The sequence below is a fragment of the Gigantopelta aegis genome, chromosome 1, assembly GCF_016097555.1.
Source record: "Gigantopelta aegis isolate Gae_Host chromosome 1, Gae_host_genome, whole genome shotgun sequence".
Taxonomy (NCBI): Eukaryota; Metazoa; Mollusca; class Gastropoda; order Neomphalida; family Peltospiridae; genus Gigantopelta; species Gigantopelta aegis.
Window position 1 is genome coordinate 21275924 of NC_054699.1, and position 24768 is coordinate 21300691.

At 38.0% G+C, this 24768-nt stretch overlaps 1 long non-coding RNA gene across 1 annotated transcript; it reads right to left on the reverse strand.

The window, feature by feature from the left end:
* Nucleotides 1-1226: 1226 nt before the first annotated feature.
* Nucleotides 1227-22656, reverse strand: LOC121366166. The gene is made up of 3 exons (XR_005957133.1): nucleotides 22596-22656; nucleotides 20013-20271; nucleotides 1227-1261 (listed from the first exon to the last, which is right to left on the reverse strand). It is a non-coding gene; the product is annotated as an uncharacterized LOC121366166 (long non-coding RNA).
* Nucleotides 22657-24768: the final 2112 nt, after the last annotated feature.

Sequence of the window (24768 nt, forward strand, 5' to 3'; positions counted from 1 at the left end):
TATCACCATTCCAACTAACGGGTGCTCCAATTTCATGTACTGTAGAGCTTGAAGACACGAAAGTGAGTGTAAAAATAATATATTTGGATGCACATGAATCCTTAAGGTGGGTTTATACTTTCACGCCGGCGAGAGTCGGCGTGTAACGGCGCTTAACGGCGTGAACATTTTTCAAAGTTCAACCGTGTTGAACTTTCAAGGTAAGCGCTGGAAGACGTCAGCTATTCAGCCAATCAGAAGTAGTTACGTCATTTCACAACACAGCACTGGGTCACTGTACAGTAGAATGGAGAACATTCACGAACTTTTAATAAACGAAATACAGGGATATAAGTGTTGTAAATGTACCGACTTGGTCAGATTTCAAGGACCAGACTAAGAAGGACAATGCCTGGCGAGCCACTGGCGAATCGTTAGGCCGAGATTGTAAGCATGGATGTTTCATGAGGCGTTCTATGATTAATAATTCTTGTAAAAACCAGGCTATCCCATAAAACCGGTCTATTGTCATTTGGCTTGTTTTTACTGAATATATATATATATATATATATATATATATATATATATATATATATATATATATATATATATATATATATATATATATATATATATATATATATATATATGACGTGTGTGTGTGTGTTTTCTTTGTGGACGTATTGGGAAGTTTTGTTCCCAACCAGTTCGCTTCCAGCCAGTTCTACCCCCAATTGATCAATTTTGCTCCATATGTCTGACTCCCCAAGTTTGCTCCAAAACCTTTAAGTTCACTATATTACCTGTTTGTCAACTTATTTTAAATGTCATTTGCAGCACTTCATGATTTGGAAATGGCATGCATATTAAGACCCCCGGACCCTGTTCAAAGTATAACATTAAATCGCCTTGGTTTTGATTGGCTTCAAGGATCTTAATACAAAAGTCGAGCAGTGTCCCTTTGGCTCTCTAAATAACACAAGACGACTGCTGTTTGCAACTGTACGAGGTGAAGTGCCACCTCGTCGCTTATGTCCACCATCTTAACATTTGTTCAAAGTTCAATTTTACCGCGGAGTCTTGAAACAAGGTCAGCGTCTGCGAGCGTGTACGTCCGTGTGTTTATACTTGGCCAATGGCACTTAACGTCTGCCGTCACTCGCCAGCTCACGCCGTCAACCGGCGTAGCGTTTACCGGCGTGTGCTAGCGTTTAACGCCGTGTGACGGCGTAAAAAGTATAAACCCACCTTTAATCTGTTCCTGGGCTTTAAAGGGACATTCCTGAAAATATATTTTAGGAAATAAAATGAAATTTAACCTAGTACAAATATTAGAACGATCAGAAACGCGTTTAATATACAGCCACTAATACTGTATGCATAAAAATATATTTTATATATAATTATAATCGTAAAAAGTCTCTGTTAGTCGATAACACCTTAAAAATTGCAGCAAACTCAGGAATGTCCCTTTAATGATTTCCCAGCTTTCAGCAGTAAAGATTGATGCTGAATCGGGGAATCTCATGGAAATTACTGCGTCTGATAGAAAAACTAGCACAAGCCGCAGAATTCCCATCCCGTGATCCGTCTGTGTAAACAGGAATGTAATCACGTTACCTCTCTTGGATTTCCATGAAATGTTGTTTATAAATAACTGCATCTGTGCGATACTTTTTTAGATGCACAAGATCGAATACAATTTTTGGTGGTTTGATACACCAAGGTGGCAAAATAAAATATGAAGGCGTTTCCAAAATGTCTGTTAAATCAATGTTGTTAACTTCATAAAAACTGCTTAATGCGAAGACCAAATGTTCGAATCGCATTCGGTTTCGCATCAAATAACTTCATATATTTGTTATCAAACACCGTATTGTGTGCAGGATATTTTGGCATTGATTTAATCTTTGTAGCATACTGCAGAGAAAGCTTTGCACGTCTAGCATCCAAACTAGGTTCGTGTGCATCGACGTACAAGCTCTCCACAGGAGATGTTTTGAAAGCACCAAAACAAAGCCTAAGTCTCTGGTTGTGTATATGATCTACTATTTGCAAGTAAGATTTACGTGCTGACCCATACACAATGCACCCATAATCAAGTTTAGACCGAACTAAAGATCTGTAAAGTCGGAGCATAACCGTTGGATCTGCTCCCCATTCAGTATTGCCAATAACTTTTAAGATATTGAGGGCCTTTAAGCCCTTCTTTTTCACATACTGTAAATGAGGAACAAAAGATAGCCTCCTGTCAAAAATAACCCCCAGAAATTTGGTCTCCTCCACAACTGGAACCGGAGTTTTGTCCAGAAACAGCTGAGGATCTAAATGGTGACCCCTTTTCTGGCAGGTATGCATACAGACGGTTTTTGACTTTTAGAATCGAAATCCATTGTCAGTTGCCCATTGTTAAAGTTTATTCAAACAAAGCTGCAACTAACGTTCAATGATACTCATACTGGACGACCTGTAGCAAATCTGAAAATCGTCTACATATAACGAGCTATCAACGCCAGGTTTTAAACACTGGGTGATGCTGTTAATTTTCACGGAAAATAAAGTTACTGACAGGATGCTACCTTGAGGCACACCTATCTCTTGGGAGTGAGAATCGGATAACGTAGATCCCACTCGTACCTTGAAAGACCTATTCTGTAAGACATTTGAGATAAAGTCAGGTATACGGCCTCTTAGGTCCATGCCATGGAGGTCTTTCAAAATCCCATACTTCCACGTGGTATCATAAGCTTTCTCTAGGTAAAAAAAAGACCGATACCAAATGCTGGTTATGGATAAAAGCATCCCTACAAAACGTTTCAAATATAACAAGATGATCGACCGTGCTACGTTTAGACCTGAACCCACATTGCACGTTAGTAAGCAATTTGTGGGACTCGAGATACCAGACAAGTCTACGGTTGATCATTCTTTCCATGAGTTTACAAATGCAACTTGTCAAAGCAATAGGGCGGTAACTGGTAGGATTCGTTGGATCCTTACCAGGCTTAGGAATAGGAATGACAATGGCTTTTCTCCAGTCAGAAGGAAAGTCACCAGAAATCCAGATGATGTTAAAGATATTTAATAAAACCATTAAGGATGATTCAGGTAAGTGTTTTAACACTTGAAAATGTATTTCATCTGGTCCTACTGAAGTATCATGGGCTCTACGTAGAGCATCCTGCAACTCCTCCAAAGAGAAGTGCCTGTTGTATACTTCAGCATTTTCAGATGAAAAGTTAATAGGTTGCTTTTCAGCTTTATTTCTCAGTATCTGTGTGGTCCTTAACCATATGTCTGACGTCATATAACCGTAAATAAAATGTCTTGAGTGCGTCGTTAAATAAAACATTTCTTTCTTTTTTTTGATGTACGATTTGTTACCTGTGTTTATTCCACTGAAAAAATATGTGCATGTTTGCTTCCGAAACCGTCTTTATTACCGATTCAGACAGTAGAAACATTATCGTTAGGCGAGGAAGTGAATGTCTGTATCGTTAGTTTCATTATTAACTAGCCTACTGCATAGATCGTAGTTAAAGGGACATTCCTGAGTTTGCTGCAATTTTTAAGATGTTATCGACTAACAGAATTTGTAACGATTGTAATTACATATCAAATACATTTTTCCGCATAAAATATTAGTGGCTGTATATTAAACGTGTTTCTGATCATTCTAATATTTGAACTAGGTTAAATTACATTTTATTTCCTAAAATATATATTTTTTTATACGTACGAAATTATTTGAAGACAAAATCCAGTAAAGCTTTTTGTAAATATTAAGACGACCAGAAACACATTGAATATACAGACACTTATATTCTAAATAAGAAAACATATTTAATATGTAAGTTTAATCATAGAAATACTTTATTAGTCGCAAACATCTTACAATAGAGCAAACTCAGGAATGTCCCTTTAATAATACACCTAGCGATACAGAAAATCGCAGCAAGTCATTTAGTCAAATTAATGTACATTTCCGTTCATACACAGTGATACATACACAAACACATTGCAAATATCAAAACTATTAAAATGCTGTTTTAACGAGTCAGTCATTCTGTAAAAGAAGGAGATTGCACACAATCTGACAAACAATAATAGTAATATAAAACTTTCAAAAAATAAATGTCGATGACTACTCCACAATTCAGTAGTAACAAAGGGCCTTTGTTGCAAGCGACTGGAGCGTGAACGCGCCGGAAATCATTTAGTGGCTAATTGGGGCCGCTTAGCGCTATTCAAATCAAGGCCAGATAAGTATGTTTTTAATATAGGCTATAGCCGTCACATTTAACCGTTTTATTAATTAACTATACGATTATACTTGTTGATATTAAGCAATAATGTGCATTATGTATCGTTGAATATGCATACCAGTCCAAAAGCCTTGCTTTAGCATTCCTTTAAGAAGAGAATTTTCTTTAACGGTAGACTAAACTCCAACAAGAGTTGGAAAGATGCATACCCGGACCACCAACACATACTGACACTTTAACAAATGAAAAACGTGTAATTTTAGAGTTAATAATTAAAAAAAACCCCATGATTATTCCTGCTAACTGGGGGCAGCCATTTTGTTTCATTTTTGGGACGTCTGGTAGTATAGCTTGGGGCGAAGTGACATCAGCTCCGTCCAACTTCTGTATGCACAGTGTAAACAAACGCTCTAATTTATGACAAGGCGCTTCGCTTTTATCAACCTGACTTGTAAAACAACATAAATGACTTGATAGTATAATAAACTATTTAACTAAATATATTTCAATTTGCATCAATATAACGAAATGGAGTTATAGTTTGTTTTTGTTTTTTTTTAAATCCAAATAATTGTTTTTATATTATTAGACCTATTGGCCTATCGAGCAAAAATTACCACTCACGATACCCAAGTGATAATTTTCAATTCTTTGGGACTACGTAATTGGTCAGTTTTGTGATTTTAGATGGGAAAGTCTACTTAATCAAGGGTTTTATAGAATTACTTACAGTAATAAAACAGGACGGCTGGTAATGTCCATTACAATTTGAGGTTATCACACAATACCCTGTGATCTTAATAAAAGAGACATGTCTTTTTAGTGTGTCTAGACACAGTGTCTGGGGACCGTCTAAATATACACCTGCCAATCAGGAACCACAGGTACAGGCCACAGAAAGAAAAGACCAATTAACCAAGAAAACACACCGACTATTATTTCAGTACGTGGGTTAATTTATGTACAAAACATAATACAGTTATTTCACCATTTTGACAATGGTGGTTTATTTTGTATTGAAAAATAAACCACATATATACACGTTGCTGTGTTACTGGAATGGATATTATTACAGAACATTGCGATGCATCCGCAAAGATCAGGTATGTTCTGTTTCTTCAGTTTGAAGACTAATTCCTGACATGACACGTTGGGTATTACGTAACCACCAGCTCGCCAGAGGGCGTATTCACTGGGATGGTACAAAATGGCTGCGCCTGTTATATATAATAGCCGTCACATTTAACCGTTTTATTAATTAACTATACGATTATACTTGTTGATATTAAACAATAATGTGCATTATGTATCGTTGAATATGCATACCAGTTCAAAAGCCTTGCTTTAGTATTCATTTAAGTTTCTATAATTTGTTTCCGGATTTTTTTCAGGGGGTGGGTGGGGGGAGAACTGCCCCACTTGCCCCCTATCGTTGGCTATCGTTGATTTAATACCTACGAATGTGTTAGCGTTAGGTTTTAAATGTAACATTTAGCGATATTAAATCCACGATAACCTACCTCAAAAATTAAATGAGAATAATTTATGTTTATCTTCATTCTACTTTGCACACCGTAGGAACGGTGTACGGCAGGAATGAATTGCACACAAGGAAATGATTGCGTTTTATCACTAAAGTGCGAATTCCTTTCGTTATCACCGTGACATTTTTGAAAATATCTTAATATATAATTAACTAATCTGTATGAAAGTTTAGGCTGTAAACATATACAGTGTAATTGACTTCATGCCAAAAATCATATGTTTTTCGTTTGCCATTCACGAACAGCATGAATAAACAGTACTGAATCGACAACAAAAACCAAATAATGCTATTCATAACCTCTAAAATTGAATACATAACCTTTTTTATAGATGATCGTTGAATCTTTATTTAAAATATCTAAGCTTTGTGTTTAGTATTAACTGCACAATTCACTTCGAAAGACGAGCCCTGTCAATGCACCAGTGTATGACGCGCACCAACATGTGTATACGATGCGCACCCATTTGTCAATTTTTAATGTGTACGAATTGCACCCCATAACCTTTTGGTTTCTTGTTAGATCGTGTTCTTTTTATGAATTATTTTTCTTTTATAACTACATTTCTATCAGAATTAACATACAGATACTACATGTATATATGCATGTGGCTCTTGAACTGTGTACACGTGCGTGTGCATGTGTGTTTTGACAAACCCAGACATTTTCATATTTATTTGTTATCAATAACATAAATGTCATGAAATGTTCACTATTATTATTTGTGTGAAATTATGGAAAATGTAGCACGCTGTTTCAAGTCGTCATATGTTCACATGTTTTTATATTTCGTAGAATACGTAAATCTTTGTTTTTAAAGGGACATTCCTGAGTTTGCTGCATTGTAAGATGTTTTAGAAAAATAAAATATTTCTACGATTAAACTTACATATTAAATATATTTTCTTATTTAAAATATCAGTGTCTGTATATTCAATGTGTTTCTGGTCGTCTTAAAGGGACATTCCTGAGTTTGCTGCAATTTTTAAGATGTTATCGACTAACAGAGACTTTTTAACGATTGTAATTAAAAATCAAATATATTTTTCTGCATAATATATTAGTGGCTGTATATTAAACGTGTTTCTGGTCTTTCTAATATTTGTACTAGGTTAAATTTCATTTTATTTCCTAAAATATATTTTTTCGTACGTACGAAATTATTTGAAGACAAAATCCAGTTTGGGCTTCTTACAAATATTAAGACGACTAGAAACACATTAAATATACAGATATTGATATTCTAAACAAGAAAATATATTTAATATGTAAGTTTAGTCGTAGAAATATTTTATTAGTCGAAAACATCTTACAATGTAGTAAACTCAGGAATGTCCCTTTAAGTAGTATAAGGGCCTACCGGGCGTCATGACCTACTTTTCCGTGACCTTGACCGTGGCAGATGTCTGGCCTGTATGGCGTCATGACCTTGACCTTGGTATGAGTCATAGGTGTGTCGTTATAGTCTGACCTTGGCCGTGATCTTGGTGTCTGGCCTTGGTGTGAGTCATAGTGGTGTGGCCTACTAGGGTGAACGCTCGCCCGTGTCCCTGACCGACTTAGGTTGGTACTGATGTCCTTGGACTGGCCCTGACCAATTTCTTTAGCATTGACCGACTTAGAAGGCAATGTCTGGTATACCTGGGCAGGTGTGCGACCTTGGTGTAAGTCATAGCCTTGACGTACTTGGTGTGTGACTCATCGCCTAGCCTTGACAGGGATGGTGTAGGATCCCAAATTGCTACTAATGGGAAAGTGCAGCGGGTTTCCTCTCTAAAACTGTCAGAAGTATGTTTCACATCCAATAACCGATGATTAATAAATCGAGATGCTCTAGTGGTGTCGTTAACCTACCACTTCTAAGGACTGCCCGACGCGAGGTAGTGTATTTAATTTTAGCGCGCTGAATGATGAATGGTTATCACTGTTTACATTCGGCAAGTGATGGTATCTTATGTTGTCAGTCTCTAAATAAAATACTCTACGGAACTTCTAGAAGTTACGTTCTCAAAGTCTGGCAGAAAGACGAAATGATTGAAATAGGTAAAAAAAAGGAATTCTCGTTCTACACTATCTGATAGCGCATTCACAAGACTGTTATGAACTGACCTATTTCGTCGCTTCATCCCGCGAGCGCACACCCACCCACACATATATATGGTTTAAATGACAGGCTTTACCAATATTTCGGTAGCTCAGTCGTTAGCGTAGTCGACTTGAGCGTGAAAGGTACGTCGTTCGTATCTCATGTGGTAGAATTTTTATTTTTATTATTATTATTTTTTAAATTAGTTTATTTATTTATTTGTTTTTATTTTATTTATTTGTTTATTTATTTATTATGTTCAAGCAGAACCCAATACAATACCCTCTAATAACCCTGTGTGGACGGGACGTAGCTCAGTGTTCCTTTGATGTGCGGTAGGTCTGGGATCGATCCCCGTCGGTGGGCCCATTGGGCTATATCCAGCCAGTGCTCCACAACTGGACAACGACCGTGGTATGTGCTATCCTGCCTGTGGGAAGCGCAAATAAAAGATCCCTTGCTGCTAATCGTAGCCCATGTAGTGGCGACAGCGGGGTTCCTCTCAAAATCTGTGTGGTCCTTAACCATATGTCCGTATAACCGTAAATAAAATGTGTTGAGTAAATAAAACATTTCCTTCCTCGTAAAATAAAGATTAATTGAATACAAATATTTATTTTTAGTATTTTGTTTTAGTCATAGGGAAAGAAAGACATATTTGTATCGAAGAAAGGAATGTTTGTTAAAAAGAAAGGCATATGCGTTAAGGAGAAGAAAGGGATGTTTGTTAAGAAGAAGAAAGGAATGTGTGTGTGTGTGTGTGTGTGTGTGTGTGTGGCCTTGGTATGAGTCATGCCCTGACTTACTTAGACTAGTTCCGTTGTGCCCTTGGACTGTCCCCCAGACTATTGTCCTTGGCCTACTTACGACTGGCCTTGACCTATGTAGGTTCGTATTTAGATATAAAAAGGGGTGTTTTGTTAGTAGCGTCATTCGCTTGCCGAAAGTTCTGCGAACGAGATCTATTTTTGCTTTGGAGTTTGAAGATATTCTGGTACGAAGAAAATGACATCGGGATATTCGAGCAGTGTTAGTAGCAGCAGTAGCGACGAGGACGACGTCTTGGTCTGTAAATGTTCAGAAAGACATACAATCAAATGTAAAAGAGTGACTACCAAACAAGATGAGAAGAAGAAGAATATTCATTATACGGATCAAACGGATGCTACACGTGACATTGGGGTTGGAACTGAAGATGGCGAACTCGTGGATGAACCCACAGATCAGACGGATGCTGCCTGTGAAACAGATGCTGCCTGTGAGGAAGATTGCTATTCGAGACGTTACATGTTCTGTCATCGTCCCGAAATGAGACATTTCTATGCCCGGATGCTGACGTATGCTCGGTGGCCCATACAATTACGTCAAAAACCAAAAGAACTTGCCAAGGTCGGTTTCTACTACACGGGAGACCACGATGCCATCACCTGTTACTGTTGCGGACTTCGCGTCTACCGATGGAAGAAGACAGACGACCCAGTGATGGAACATTACAGACTCTCTCCAAGATGTCCTTATGTGAACAACCTGTTCAGATATTAAATGTTTTAGACACTTGTGTGCTATGTTTTCATGTTGTATGTTGTGAATAAAACCGTGAATAACAGATTTTGCTTTCTTATTTATGTCCATGAGTGTGTCTCTGGACGTGTCCCTATGGTAGTAACACTGGTAAAGGGTAATACTTTGGTAACGATGTTTTTTGGGAGCTCGCACGATGAGATTTGTGCTTGGGAGGAGGGACACTGGTCATACGTATCACACACATTCAAATATTCCTGTACCATATCTTTATGCGTCATAAGGTATATAAGTAAAATAGTTTTGGAAAACTCGTCATTTGAGGTAGAACTTTCAGAGGAGCAACATGTCAGACCAGTACAAGTTATATGTACCCGACGTGGATAAGTGGACCCGTTTCTATAAACTGCAGGCACAAGGTAAACTTCAACCTCACTTCGAATTCAACGTGGTGGGGAAAGTCAGATCATGTACAGTGTGAATCGATGTCTAGAACTCTACGATCCCACGTGGAAAAAAGAAAAAGAGGAACAGAACAAGTCCCCGACACCCAAAGTCGTCATGGTCTCCCCAACACAACAAGTGGTAGAGCAAGCCAAAGCCGATCTGAAACGGAAACAACAACAACAACAACAAAGTGATACGGGTTGGAAAGCCCCGAAACTGCAGAAGCATTTCTAAATAAGCTATAAAAGGAACTATGTGGGTCAGATATCGTCATTTCATTTAGAGTCGTCATGCAGAGCACATGTTCAGAATGTGGTTTCACATTCTCGAGGAGAGACGCCATGTTAAGACATTTTCAACAAAAACATGCTAAAGGTCTACCACCACCACCACCACCACCACAGCAGCAACCACCACCACCACAGCAGCAACCACCACCACCACCACAGCAGCAACCACCACCACCACCACCACACCACAGCAGCAACCACCACCACCACCACCACCACAGCAGCCACCACCACCACCACCACAGCAGCCACCACCACCACCACCACCACCACCACCACAGCAGCAACAGCATCCCCTAAGATTGCTACATCCCTTCACCATGATCGTGTCGGGAACCACGTCGTGTGGAAAGACATTTTTCGTATACAAATTGTTGAGAGATGGTAAAATCCAGCCGCCTCCCCAGCGCATCATCTGGCTCTACAAACGATGGCAACCCCTCTATGATATGATCAAAAAGGTTGCTCGAGTGAAATTTGTTCAAGGTATACCTGAGAATTTGGAAAAGGATCGTTATTTGGATCCCAGAGTCAGAAATCTCATCGTGTTGGACGACCTGATGTGTATGGCTAATAAAGACCCAAGGATCACCGACCTGTTCACAGAAGGAAGTCATCACAGAAACTTATCCGTCATCGCTATCAATCAGAACCTGTATCACAGCAAGGACCCGACACAGAGAAGAAACTGCCATTATCTAGCGCTGTTCAACAACCCCATCGACAAGCAGCAAGTTCTGACTTTGGCACGGCAGATGTATCCGGAAAACACTAGTCATTTCATGCATCAGTTTGAGGAAGCTACCCACAGGCCCTACGGACATCTCTTGGTGGACTTGAAACCGACCACACCCGAACGTTGGCGTCTTCGGCCTAATCATGCAAAGGGGCGCATTCAAGAGAAAACTACCAGGCATACCCGCCTACGAAAGTGACGACGAAGAAGAAGATGATGAGGTAGAACCCTATCTGAAAAAAGTCAAGAGGATGCAGTCTTGCGATACGTGTGGTCTGGTCTTTAAAGACGGAAGCGACTTGCAGCGACACGTGAAAACGTGCGAAAAGGGAAATGGAGAGCCGTAGCCCGACCTGGAAAACGAAGGCATTCGTCTCATGGTGGAACGTGAATTCGACATCAATCGTGACTATCTCCAAAGCAAGAGAAAACGCTACGAAGAAAAACACATGTCCCAAGATGCCATTGAAAGAAACATGAAGACACTGCAATGGAAGTTATTTAAAGACACGTACTCTCGCTTTCTGACATATATGCATTACTTTGACAAAGGTCCCAACACCAGGAAAATTTTACAGTTTGTGAATCCAGACAAAGATGTGAGACCACAGATTCGTTCTAAATTAAATCAGTATCGTTCATGGATCGGCGAATATTTGGATGAACAAGACGACGACGATACCGACGATGAGGAGGACGACGATGATGAAGAGAAATGAACACTCATATTATTCACATGTCACCATTAAGGCCTCTCGATGTAACCCAATGTGTGTCCATTTCATGTGTAGTTGTCTCTAGAGAGACCAGTGATTGTAATTTAGAAATAAAAAAAAAGAAAAACCAAACCATTGCGTTTGTTTTTTGTGTTTTTTACTCTATGACTAGATTTGTGATTGGATATTTCTACCGCTACTTTATAGTAGCAAGAGCTGTGTGTACAAGACAGAACATACCACGACCTTTGATATACCAGACATAATACACTGGTTGGCTATAGCTTAATGGGCCACCGACGGGGATCGATCCTAGATCGACCACTGTATTTACCCATTTGGTAATTAAAAAGCCCTGTAAAAAGGCTTGTACTCTAGGGAAATACTTGTGTTTAAAATGCAGTTAAAAGATCATAGGTTAGGTTGGAGGGTTGAGTTGCAGTCACACGTTCTTTCTTCAAAGCAGTGGGTTGAGTTGCAGTCACGCGTTCTTTCTTCAAAGCAGTGGGTTGGGGATGTTTCACACACACACACACACACACACACACACACACACACACACACACACACACACACACACACACACACACCTTCTCTTTCCTTAACAAACATCCCTTTCTTCTCCTTAACAAATATTCCTTTCTTCTCCTTAACGCATATGCCTTTCTTCTTAACAAACATTCCTTTCTTCGAGACAAATATGTCTTTCTTTCCCTATGACAAAAACAAAATACTAAAAATAAATATTTGTATTCAATTAATCTTTATTTTACGAGGAAGGAAATGTTTTATTTACTCAACACATTTTATTTACGGCTATACGGACATATGGTTAAGGACCACACAGATTTTGATTGAGGAAAGAAAGAAATGTTTTATTTAACGACGCACTCAACACATTTTATTTATGGTTATATGGCGTCAGACATATGGTTAAGGTCCACACAGATTTTGAGAGGAAACCCGCTGTCGCCACTACATGGGCTACTCTTCCGATTAGCAGCAAGGGATCTTTTATTTGCGCTTCCCACAGGCAGGATAGCACATACCACGGTCGTTGTCCAGTTGTGGAGCACTGGCTGGATATAGCCCAATGGGCCCACCGACGGGGATCGATCCCAGACCTACCGCACATCAAGGGAACACTGAGCTACGTCCCGTCCACACAGGGTTATTAGAGGGTATTGTATTGGGTTCTGCTTGAACATAATAAATAAATAAACAAATAAATAAAATAAAAACAAATAAATAAATAAACTAATTTTAAAAATAATAATAATAAACAAAAAAAATTCTACCACATGAGATACGAACGACGTAGCTTTCACGCTCAAGTCGACTACGCTAACGACTGAGCTACCGAAATATTGGTAAAGCCTGTCATTTAAACCATATATATGTGTGGGTGGGTGTGCGCTCGCGGGATGAAGCGACGAAATAGGTCAGTTCATAACAGTCTTGTGAATGCGCTATCAGATAGTGTAGAACGAGAATTCCTTTTTTCACCTATTTCAATCATTTCGTCTTTCTGCCAGACTTTGAGAACGTAACTTCTAGAAGTTCCGTAGAGTATTTTATTTAGAGACTGACAACACAAGATACCATCACTTGCCGGATGATGTAAACAGTGATAACCATTCATCATTCAGCGCGCTAAAATTAAATACACTACCTCGCGTCGGGCAGTCCGATTTATTAATCATCGGCTATTGGATGTGAAACATACTTCTGACAGTTTTAGAGAGGAAACCCGCTGCACTTTCCCATTAGTAGCAATTTGGGATCCTACACCATCCCTGTCAAGGCTAGGCGATGAGTCACACACCAAGTACGTCAAGGCTATGACTTACACCAAGGTCGCACACCTGCCCAGGTATACCAGACACTGCCTTCTAAGTCGGTCAATGCTAAACAAATCGGTCAGGGCCAGTCCAAGGACATCAGTACCAACCTAAGTCGGTCAGAGACACGGGCGAGCGTTCATCCTAGTAGGCCACACCACTATGACTCACACCAAGGCCAGACACCAAGGTCACGGCCACGGTCAGACTATAACGACACACCTATGACTCATACCAAGGTCAAGGTCATGACGCCATACAGGCCAGACATCTGCCAAGGTCAAGGTCACGGAAAAGTAGGTCATGACGCCCGGTAGGCCCTTATACTACTCCTTTAATATTTGTAAGAAGCCCAAACTGGAATTTGTCTTCAAATAATTTTGTACGTACAAAAAAATATATTTTAGGAAATAAAATGAAATTTAACTTAGTACAAATAGTAAAACGATCAGAAACGCGTTTAATATACAGCCACTAATATTTTAGGAAGAAAAATACATTTGACATGCAATTACAATCGTTAAAAAGTCTCTGTTAGTCGATAACATCTTAAACATTGCAGCAAACCCAGGAATGTCCCTTTAAGTGCACGGACTGATGCTATATAGTTTACCATGTCATTTTAACTGAATATCAGTTCAAACAGAAAAAAAATGTTTTTTGTTATTTTGTTGTTTTACAAGTGTCCACAATCAGTACATCTTTGTTCACCCAGAAGGTAAGGTAACCACATTATTGTCAGGCATATTTTTATTTTGAAATAAATAAATAATGTTTTATTTATAAGTTTACTTAACATCTATGCCTAATCTAATATGAGGTAGGATCTTCGTCTCTGTAGGTAGTACTAAACCAAATAACTTCCGGCTGGGTCGAAGTTCGAGGTGCACCGAACTTTTGATAGAGAAGTGAACACCACAAGTCCTGTGATTGGTGATAAATGTGAGTGTGTTGGTTGTAAAAAATAATAGTTTCATCTGGGTAAAACAATATGCAATTTTATTTCATCTAGTACCACTGTGTCAGGTAACCGTGTCCTTGAAACATGTATAGGGTACCTGTAAAAAGAAGTACGATTTTTGTGCGGAACTAGGGTAGTCATAGATGCTACCTGTTATCTCAGAAATGAGCAGTTTGACCCATAATTTTTTCTTATTCACTTTAAGTATGAGGGGTGGTAGTATTTATATCCGTGGCGTTTATGTCGATTGATACGCTGCAGGTATGAGTTTTAGCCACATATGTTACTATATAGTCCAGGCAGCTTTGTAAATTTGCATATTTTTTTTGCTCAAGTCAGTAAAATGTATATCTTTTTATTCTTAAGACTATCCAGAATTAGAAATCCATTGGTAGCATTTTTTTCACTCATTTGATCATGGCGGCCATCTTGAAATTCAAAATGGCCATAATTTTGGGATATTTTACATATATTTTGACTCCCAGTTAACATAGAAACACAATTCTTGTGTCTATTTATATTTTTGAGGGCAATGAACTCGCTGATAACATTTTATTTAGTCATTTGGGAAAGACAGCCATCTTGAAATTCAAAATGGCCAACAATTAAATATTCTTATATATATATATATTTACTCACAGTTGACCCACAACAACAATTTAGGTATCTGTTTACATTTATGAGCTCAGTGAATGAAGTTGTGAAAACAAAAATTGTTGTCTGACCTAAGCATCCATCTTGAAATTCAAAATGGCCACCATTTTAATATATTTTTTCATATCTCTCAACTCTCGGTTAACATAGAAACACAATATTTTTTGTCTATATGTAAATTTATGTAGCCTTGAATTTATTAATGACATTTTTATAGTCATCCAATTGTGGCAGCCATCTTGAAATTCAAAATGGCCACCATTTTAATGTATTTTTCATATATCACAACTTCCGGTTAAGGTAGAGGCACAATTATTTTTGTCTGTACATTTTTAGGATCAATGAATTAAAGGGTGACATTTTTATAACCTTCCTCCAGTCATGGGACCACACTAAAATTCAAAATGGCAGCCATATGGAGATTTAAAAATGGTCACCAATTTTATCATTTGGCAAATACTTTTCCTCCTAGTCAACATACATTTTATGCGAAATAATTAAAATATTGCATTACTAATGACTTTCATGTTCTTGATTTTAACAGACCAATTGTAAACTGTAATTCACAATGACACATTAGCAGGGCTCACCCATTTAGTATCTGGCTAATTGAATGTTGTTTAAATTAGCCACTTTTTAATAATTTCTAAAGAAATATCCTACATACATGTATCTGAAAATTGACTAAAATTAATTATTTTCCATTGTGACCCCTGATTAGGCATCTACTTCGTCTGTTATGGCATGTGTATTGCAGCAGCCATCACCACTTGTAGAGTTCTGTACATTGCAGGTCGTATTTCTTACATATTCATCTACCTGAACACTTACCAATACCACAGTTGCATCTGATCCGTTCTATCACAGCCTCTGGTGCAGCTTGCACTTTCAACCACATTTACAAATATATCCTTGATCCAACCATGAGTCTAGATCACTGGATGTAGCATGGGATCCTAAGCTAGGATATTTGCTTGGTGATATGCTCTTTGGATATGCTGTTACTAGATATTTGGCATATATAGGTAACACCAAAGTCAGGTTGGAATTGGTGATGAACCATACAAAGACGTCAGTGAAAAATGTGAAGGTTTTACTACATGGAACCAAGCACAAGGGTCATTTCTACAACTGATGCAGTTACTCTAAGATGAAAAGTTCAAGAAACCATCACCAAACCAAAGTGTGGAAACACTGCCACCTACCTCTGGGGTATGAAAACAGCATACACAAAAAGGACATCTCCAAGCACATTTCTGAGCTCAAGATGCCATACTACATCTGGACATTCTTGATCCATGCAAACTTGGTTGGGTCAAGGGGGTTGGTATATTTGTGACTGCAGTTGGAGGTGCAAGCTGCACCAGAATCTGTGGTAGAACTGATCAGATGCAACTGTGGTGTCAGTAAGTGTTCAGATAGATGTACTGTAATTTAGTGTAAGCGACACAACCTTCAATGTACAGAGCGTTGCATACATGAAACTGATGAGGACTGCTGCAATGTGCATACTATTACAGATGAAGTAAATGCATAATATGCCATTATGCATTACAATTTACAGTTGGTATGTCCCTTTATTTCATCAGTTTGTCATTAGTATTGCAATATTATAATTATTTGACCTAAAAATGGACTAATGAATACAAAAGTTGCATTTGTACGTAGACTAGGAGAAAAGTATTTGCCAAATGATTTCCTTGGTGGCATTTTGAATTTCCATATGGCTGCCATTTTGAAGTTTAAGATGTTTGCTATAATTGGACGACTATAAATCTTCATTGACCACTGAAATATACATCTAGACAACAAAATTGTGCTTCTCCATTAACCATGAATTGAGATATAAGACACATATATTAAAATGGCGGCCATATTGAATTTCAAGATTGTTTTCATGATTCCATGACTATATAAATGAAAACCATCCAATGCATGGAATACAGAAATGTACATGGACAAGAATTATGCTTCCACGTTAACCGGGAGTTAAGATATTTGAATTTTTTTTTTTTAAAGTGGTAGCCATTTTGAATTTCAAGATGGCTGCCAAGATCAGACAACAATTTATCTTTTTACAAAATAATCATCTGAGCTCATAGACGCAAACTGACACCAAAATTATTTTTGTGTGTTTAATGGAAGTAAAGATAGAGAAAAAACTACAATGGAATGACGTCCATTTTGAATTTCAAGATGGTTGCCATGTGAGATGAATAATAATAATGAAAACAAATTAATTCATTAACATATTTAACATAATATGTTTAAATAGACCCCAAAAATATGTTTCCATGTTAAATGGGAGTGGAGATATATAAAGAAATTATATGAAAATGACGGCCATTTTGAATTTCAAGATGGCTGATATGATAGGGGTCAGAAAAAGTGCTACTAATGGATTTCTAGTTCAGGTAGGTCATGGGAACATATGACCAAAATTGTATTAACTTGAGCAAAAAAAAATGCAACCTTCAAAAAATTAACATAACTCCCTAAACTAATAGGTGTCTCGTACAAGAATACTCGCGAGAATAGTCAAGTGACAAGACAAACATTACGATTCCATCGGTTGTTATGTATTCGGTTATTTTCATAGGTATTCTTGTACATGGCACTCATTAAGAGAGAATGGGTTTGTAGAGAAATGCTAAATGTCTTTGGCACAGTCATTACAAAAGTTTTTGACCGAACCAGCAAATATTGAACTGAGTGAATGGGATTGACTAGATGTGACGCTGACATTTTGTACATAGGGTCGTAAAAAAAAAGAATAGTAGTTTGGCTACAGGCACTTGCAGCAACATCGTTTTGGCTCTATACACAATAGACCCGAATATAACAGCCTATCTTATCGCAATTTCAATTCATGGCCATATTTCGTAATGGTACATTTTTAAAATACACTATTTTCTACAAACACGGTTAGATACGTTCATAATCCTTTAAGAGAAAATGATACTATTTGTCAAATTTTAAAAGTCATTACACCTTGAAATTTTCACATATTATAAAGATATCCTCATGTTACTCAACCGAAGGGACCGTGTACGGCAGGAGTTAATTGCACACCAGGAAATGCTTGATTTTTATCACTGAAGTAAGAATTCCTTTTGTTCTCACCGTCAGATTTTTGAAAATATCTTAATATACAGTTTAATTGACTTCCATGCCGAAAATCGCATGTTTTTCTTTTGCCATTCACGAACAGCATGAATGAACGATACTGATTCGGTGTCCACCGTAGCACTTCAGGTCTTTTTCACAACAAAAACCACATAATATCTTTCATAACATCTAAAATTTAATACCTGACCGTTTTTGTATAGATGATCATTGAATCTTCATGTAAAATATCTAAGCTTTGTGTTTAGTATTAACTACACAATCCGCTTCTAAAGACGAGCCCTGTGAATATACCAGTGTACGACGCGCATCAGCCCGTGTATAGCCTCTATTAGAAACATACTTATCTGCCCTTGATTTTTAGAGCGCTAAGCGGCCCCAATTAACCACTAAATTATTTCCGGCGCGTCTACGCTCCAGTCGCTTGCAACAAAGGTTCTTTGTTACTAATGAATTGAGAAGTAGTTGTCAACTTGTTCTTTTATTTTTTGACGTTAATAAAGTTTTCTATTACTATTATTGTTTGTCAGATTGTGTGCAGAAAAGAAAATGTACAATATTTTTTGTGCTCAACAGAAATACTTACGAACACGTCTTGGGAAAGGGGACCACGAAAAATAGCTCAATGATGATTGACTCGTTAAAACGGCACCTTAATAAAGTTTTGATATTTGCAGATAATATGCTTGTGTTTGTGTATATATCACTGTGTACGAATGGAAGTGTACATTAATTTGACTAAATGTCTAGCTGCGATTTAATGTACCTCTAGCTACGGTAAAAGTGTAAAAGTGTGTACATATAAAAGTGTGCCCCCCATCCCACACGTTTTGGCACCTTCCTGCGCCACTAATATATATATATATATATATATATGTTAAGTAAAGGATCCCCTTGGGAATGGTTGTCCTCATATAGACAAACAAAAAGAGAGTGGTCAGCATTTGGATACGAGATATTTTGCTTAGCATTCTACGAGCTTCTGTTACTGTTTTGCATAATATGCATACCATAGTTTGACACCCAATAGCCGATGTATTTTTCGTGATGGGGTGTCGTTAAACATTCATTCATTAATTATATGAGCTTCATTAGATCAATGGTTCCATGATAGTATGCTTATAACAAGCTCTGTTATGCTACAAACATACCAGCGTATTAAAGGGACAGAGCGCTTTACCACTCACTGTTCATGATATTATGCTTATAACAAGCTCTATTATACCACAAACACTTTTGGTGTCTGTATTTCGCAACGTCTGTGATACCTTAAGGCATGTTCATAATATATTGATAGAGAAGTTGTTTAATCAGGGTTATAACATCATGAAAACCTTAAAGGCATATTGTCACAGACCACTGACCTATTTAATTGTCTAACAAAGTATTACCTGAACAAATATACTTTGATTTGTCCCTAAATATACTTTATTCAAACATCTTCATAACCACATACTCCATTTATTAATTAGATTTTGTAAAAATAATTGAATTATGGCAATGGTCCATAATTCAAAAACTAAAATTGCCGAGAGGGTTGACATGGATTTCACTCCATCATGGTTCAGTTAAGGTGATGTGATAGCTAGATTTGGTTTCCAACAATTAATGTAATTTTTATTTATTATCCATTTTTAGAGAAATAAGGTCCTTAAATCTGTGACAGTATGCCTTTAAGAACGTATTATGGTAGACACCTAGAAGCCATTTCTCTATATGACGCATCATTGGTTAAAATGATGTCTCATTGCAGTACCCTATTTTGACCTTGTACATGCCTTTGCATCTTTTTTTTAAAATCTTGTACATTTCAACTATGGACTTGATGGCTGTAGAATATGCTCACCTTTCGCGAACACCTGACATCATCACTGTTTATACAGTGATTCATAAGTGCATGTCATCACAGCTGTGTATATTTCCGTTGAGCTCTATCCTGTGTAAGTTTGGGTTTTCTAAGCTTAGTCTTGGGAGTGGCAGTCCTCCTAAAGGCGAAGCTGGAGGGATGAAATACCCTGTTACGGGTTTGCTAGGGGAATAGCGGTCCACCAATGGGCGAGCACCTCACAGAAGATCTTGGATGCAGTCACGACATTCTTTCGACTCTGCCTTGTACACAGATACGAGTTTGATTGCAAAATACGGTTTTGTCATTTATATTTCAGTTAAGCTCCTCTCTGATATGTATGACACCTTCTATTTGGCAGCTTCTCTGATTTGTTTGATCAGATGTCTAACAACAACGTAGTTTGGTGTATTCCTGTTTATCAAATCAGTGACAGTGAAGAAACATACCCAGACTCTAGGGAGTCACTACAGGGTTCAGGCTGAATACATGTACATGCGTGTGTGTGTGTGTGTGTGTGTGTGTGTGTGTGTGTGTGTGTGTGTGTGTGTGTGTGTGTGTGAGTGTGATTGAATGTGTATGTCTATGTGTGTGTGTGTGTATGTATATATATATATATATATATATCAGAGATATATATCGTAATCGATTACATTGACTTTCAGAATTACTCATAATTATTTACTAAACTTAGATGTGTTTAGCATCAACTCCAGTAACAGGGCCTATAGTTAGAAGCAGTACTGGTCAGTCAGTAGTACTGATCTCCCATTGTCTACTACTCTCATAGTAGAACTATTATTTGCCTTGAGAAAAAGGGGATCATAACGTCTGGATTTTCAAATGAATGTTACTCAAGGGATGAAAGCATAATGGTATCTATCGTGTTTACGTTTACTATGAAACCACTTGAATGAATACAATGCAGTGTTCTAGCTAGCAATATATAAAAGGGCGCTGCACCATGCCCCACTTTTGTATCCTAATTCATTGCCGTAAAAAAAGGAATTATATATATATATATATATTTGTTTTTATAATAAAACACTTGTGTTCCTCTGAATGCATATACAGCGTTATCACGGGTCTGAATTCAACTAAGAAACGCTTGACAATATCTCGTTTTGTCACAGGTGTGAAAGTCAACCAATGGTATCCTAGCAAACTTTCTTTTCTTTTGTTAGTGGTTACGACTGCAGACGGGCAGCCAGCCAGTCGTATCAAGCTTGATTCCATGGACAGTCATCCTCACCTTGTCGCAGACACAACCACAAATAACGTAACTAATTAAGCAAACACCCAGTTGAAAATAGGCTTTCACGATAAACCTTGGTTTATTTTCCTTTAAAATAGCTTAAAATATGAATACGTCTGATAAAAATTCCCGAAAGCTGATTTTAATAGATGTTCTACGAAACGCGGTGCTTCAAATGATACCAAAATAAACACACCCAGACCAAGATACTTGTAATTTTCACTGATACATTTGGATCCTAATAATATGGCACAAAGCAAACATGACTGCAAATCGATTCATTAATAATAGTAATTTTTAGAATGTCAACAATTAAATGCAATGAGCAACTTGTGCACATGTATATGTATGCAGATATCAATTTAATTAATTATTTACTTGTTTGGTTTTTTCTTTCGTTCTTTATTTCTTCATTTATAGATTTAATTTTTTTTAAATAATTTATTTTAATTTGTGGATGTATTAAATGATATACGTTCTACAAACAATAAAAAAACCCAAGTAATAGTGATCAGACAGTTTGCAATTACTAATTAGGGCTTATTTCAATAATATAACAAAATATATATGTTATGCATTGATACAATAATTATACCTATGGTTATGGGTACCTTTTCGTCAATAATCCAAATTTAAGAATAATAAATCTGGTTTTGGAAACTGATTCCCTCCCTGCAGTATACATACGTTTATAAATGTTTTAAATAATTTAATAAATAATAAAAATTATCCATTTTCTCTTTCAATGAATGAAATCGGTATGGTTGTAAAATAAAGTGCATAACTTCATGGTGGTAACATCATTTCATTATTTGTGTAGATTTGTGGAAATGTAATCATGATTGTAATCATGATTGTAATCATGATTGCTAGACAATGTATTCGCAATCGTAATCGATTACTTTCAATTATCTTGGAATCGTAATCGTAATCGTGACATTCTAAAGTAATCGTAATCGATTTCTTTGGTCAAGTAATCGCCCCATCTCTGATCCCTTGCTGCTAATCGGAAAGAGTAGCCCATGTAGTGGCGACAGCGGGTTTCCTCCAAAAATCTGTGTGGTCCTTAGCAATATGTCTGATGCCATATAACCGTAAATAAAATGTGTTGAGTGCGTCGTTAAATAAAACATTTCTTTCTTTCTTTCTTTCTTTATATATATATATATATATATATATACATACACACACACGTGTGACTGGTGTTTGACCAATGCAGATATAAAGAAAGAAAGAAAGTGAAAATATTCATGCAATTATCTCTTTAATACAAAGTGGCATAATTTCGCTATTTATAATTGTATCACAGTCAAATTTGAAATCAGTACCGTGTGTGGCCACCAGCAGCATCAATCACTGCGCGACATCTCCTTGGCACAGACTGAATGAGTCTCTGAATCCGGGCACGTGGAATCCTAGCCCATTCTTCCTGCAGTGCATGTGACAGTTGCGGAAGCGTCTGAGGCTCCAGGTCACGCTGGCGTACACGTCTGTCAAGTTCGTCCCATAGATGTTCAATGGGGTTGGGATCTGGCGATCGTGATGGCCATGGCAGCACATTAATGTTCTCATTCTGTAGAAAGTCCATTGTTACACGTGCCGTATGCGGCCTGGTATTGTCCTGCTGAAAGAGTTCTCTATGTCGATCCAAAATGGGAAGCATCTGACGGCGAAGAATTTCATTCCGGTAGCGTACAGCTATCAGGTTGCCTTGTACGAACATATGTTCACTTCTGCCAGTGTATGAGATGGCTCACCTCCACCGAATCTGTCAAGTTGGGCGACGCAGTTGTTGGCAAAACGTTCATTGCGGCGTCTGTAAACACGTTGTCGTCCATCACGTCGCTGTAGAAGGAAACGTGACTCGTCGCTGAACCATACTCGCCGCGAGTTTCCCAAGTTCCACCCCTGTACATTCATGCTCTAGCGAACACGTAAATGTCGATGTTGACGTCGCAGGACGGGGCCAACATACGGTCTCCTAGCCCATAAACCAGCTTCTCGAAGTCGGTTCCGAATGTTTGTTGGACAACCTTCCCAAACCAGGTATGCGTCCAGCAGTGTTCGTTGCTGTGGCAGTTCGGTGACACAAGTGCAGAACCCGGATGTAGCGATCTTATCCTGCAGTTGTTATGCGAGGTCTTCCACTTCTGGGCCAGTCTTCAGCTGACTGAAACTGCTGGTACCTATCCCAAAGACGTGAAATGGGGCTCTGATGGACGTTCATGTCGTGTGCGACTGCTGACTGCGATTGACCTAACTGGAGGCGGCCTATTGCAATGTTTCGATTCGCTAGGCTTCCATAGTCTTGGCATCTTGTAACTCGTCTGTACGTCGAAATGGAAATGAGGCATCATTGCACCTTTAAATACCCATCACTACCCCAATCTTTTCCCCGTTTCACGTGCATTCGCCAAAATCAGACCATTTCACGCCGAGTTTCTGCAATTGTCGCACAACGTGTCTCAACGTGCCACAAAGTGCGTTAAATTTGTTTTAGGGTGCATTTGGGCATGCTGTCCCATTCCAGGAACATTAACAAACACGGTCATTCAGCAACATTGTAAAAACAAACCCGGTATTTTGTAAAATCAAACACTTTTCTTCTTTCCCTATCACCTATGCGTTTCTTTTGTGACAGAGTGTGTGTATGTGTATGTCTATGTGTATGTGTGTGTGTGTATATATATATATATATATATATATATATATATATATATATATATATATATATATATATATATATATCAACTCGTTGGCTCGACCTCGGAAGGGTCGGACACACTGCAACGCTCGAACCAAAAACGAAGTCCCGAGTTTTTGGTTCGGTAAACCCTTATATTAACTGCTGATGGGTCAGATACCTCTGTCGAATTAAATTATTGGTCCCGTCTGTCTTAGGTATATTTCCCTCGAACGGGTGATCCATCAAATATTAAATGGGAAACCACCGAACAGTGTCATAAATGTGTCATAAACAATCTGAAGTTTTCAACACCAGCTATGTATAGGGTAATGTTACAATTTTCGGACGTAAAAAGAACCACACTTTCTTTCTACGTCCGTTCGGACTACCGTACTGGATGCCTTGTACATGATGCAACAGTACTGGACCAAGGCCACAAAATCTACACTTGCGACTTGTTTTCGTCATGCTAAGTTTCTGCATAATTCGCTGGACGATGCTGATGATGATCATTTAGAAGACGATAACGATTCTGATGATGACATACCCCTGGCGGCATTCAAAACATTCACGAACTGATGAGTGTCGATGTCGACATTCCGACGAGTATGTTCACAATATGTATATAGGCCTATAGCAGGCACGGTAGAAGCAAGTAGCAAAGTTGCTAGGGGAGCTCGATGATATGCTTCCCCGTACACTAGATGTCCTGGAATGCAGTCTCCTGCATTTTACAAGTAAAATGTATCTCTGCCTTAAGATTTACTACAAACAATATTTTCAATCAGAATTATTGGCTCTAGCCCCCTCTCCCT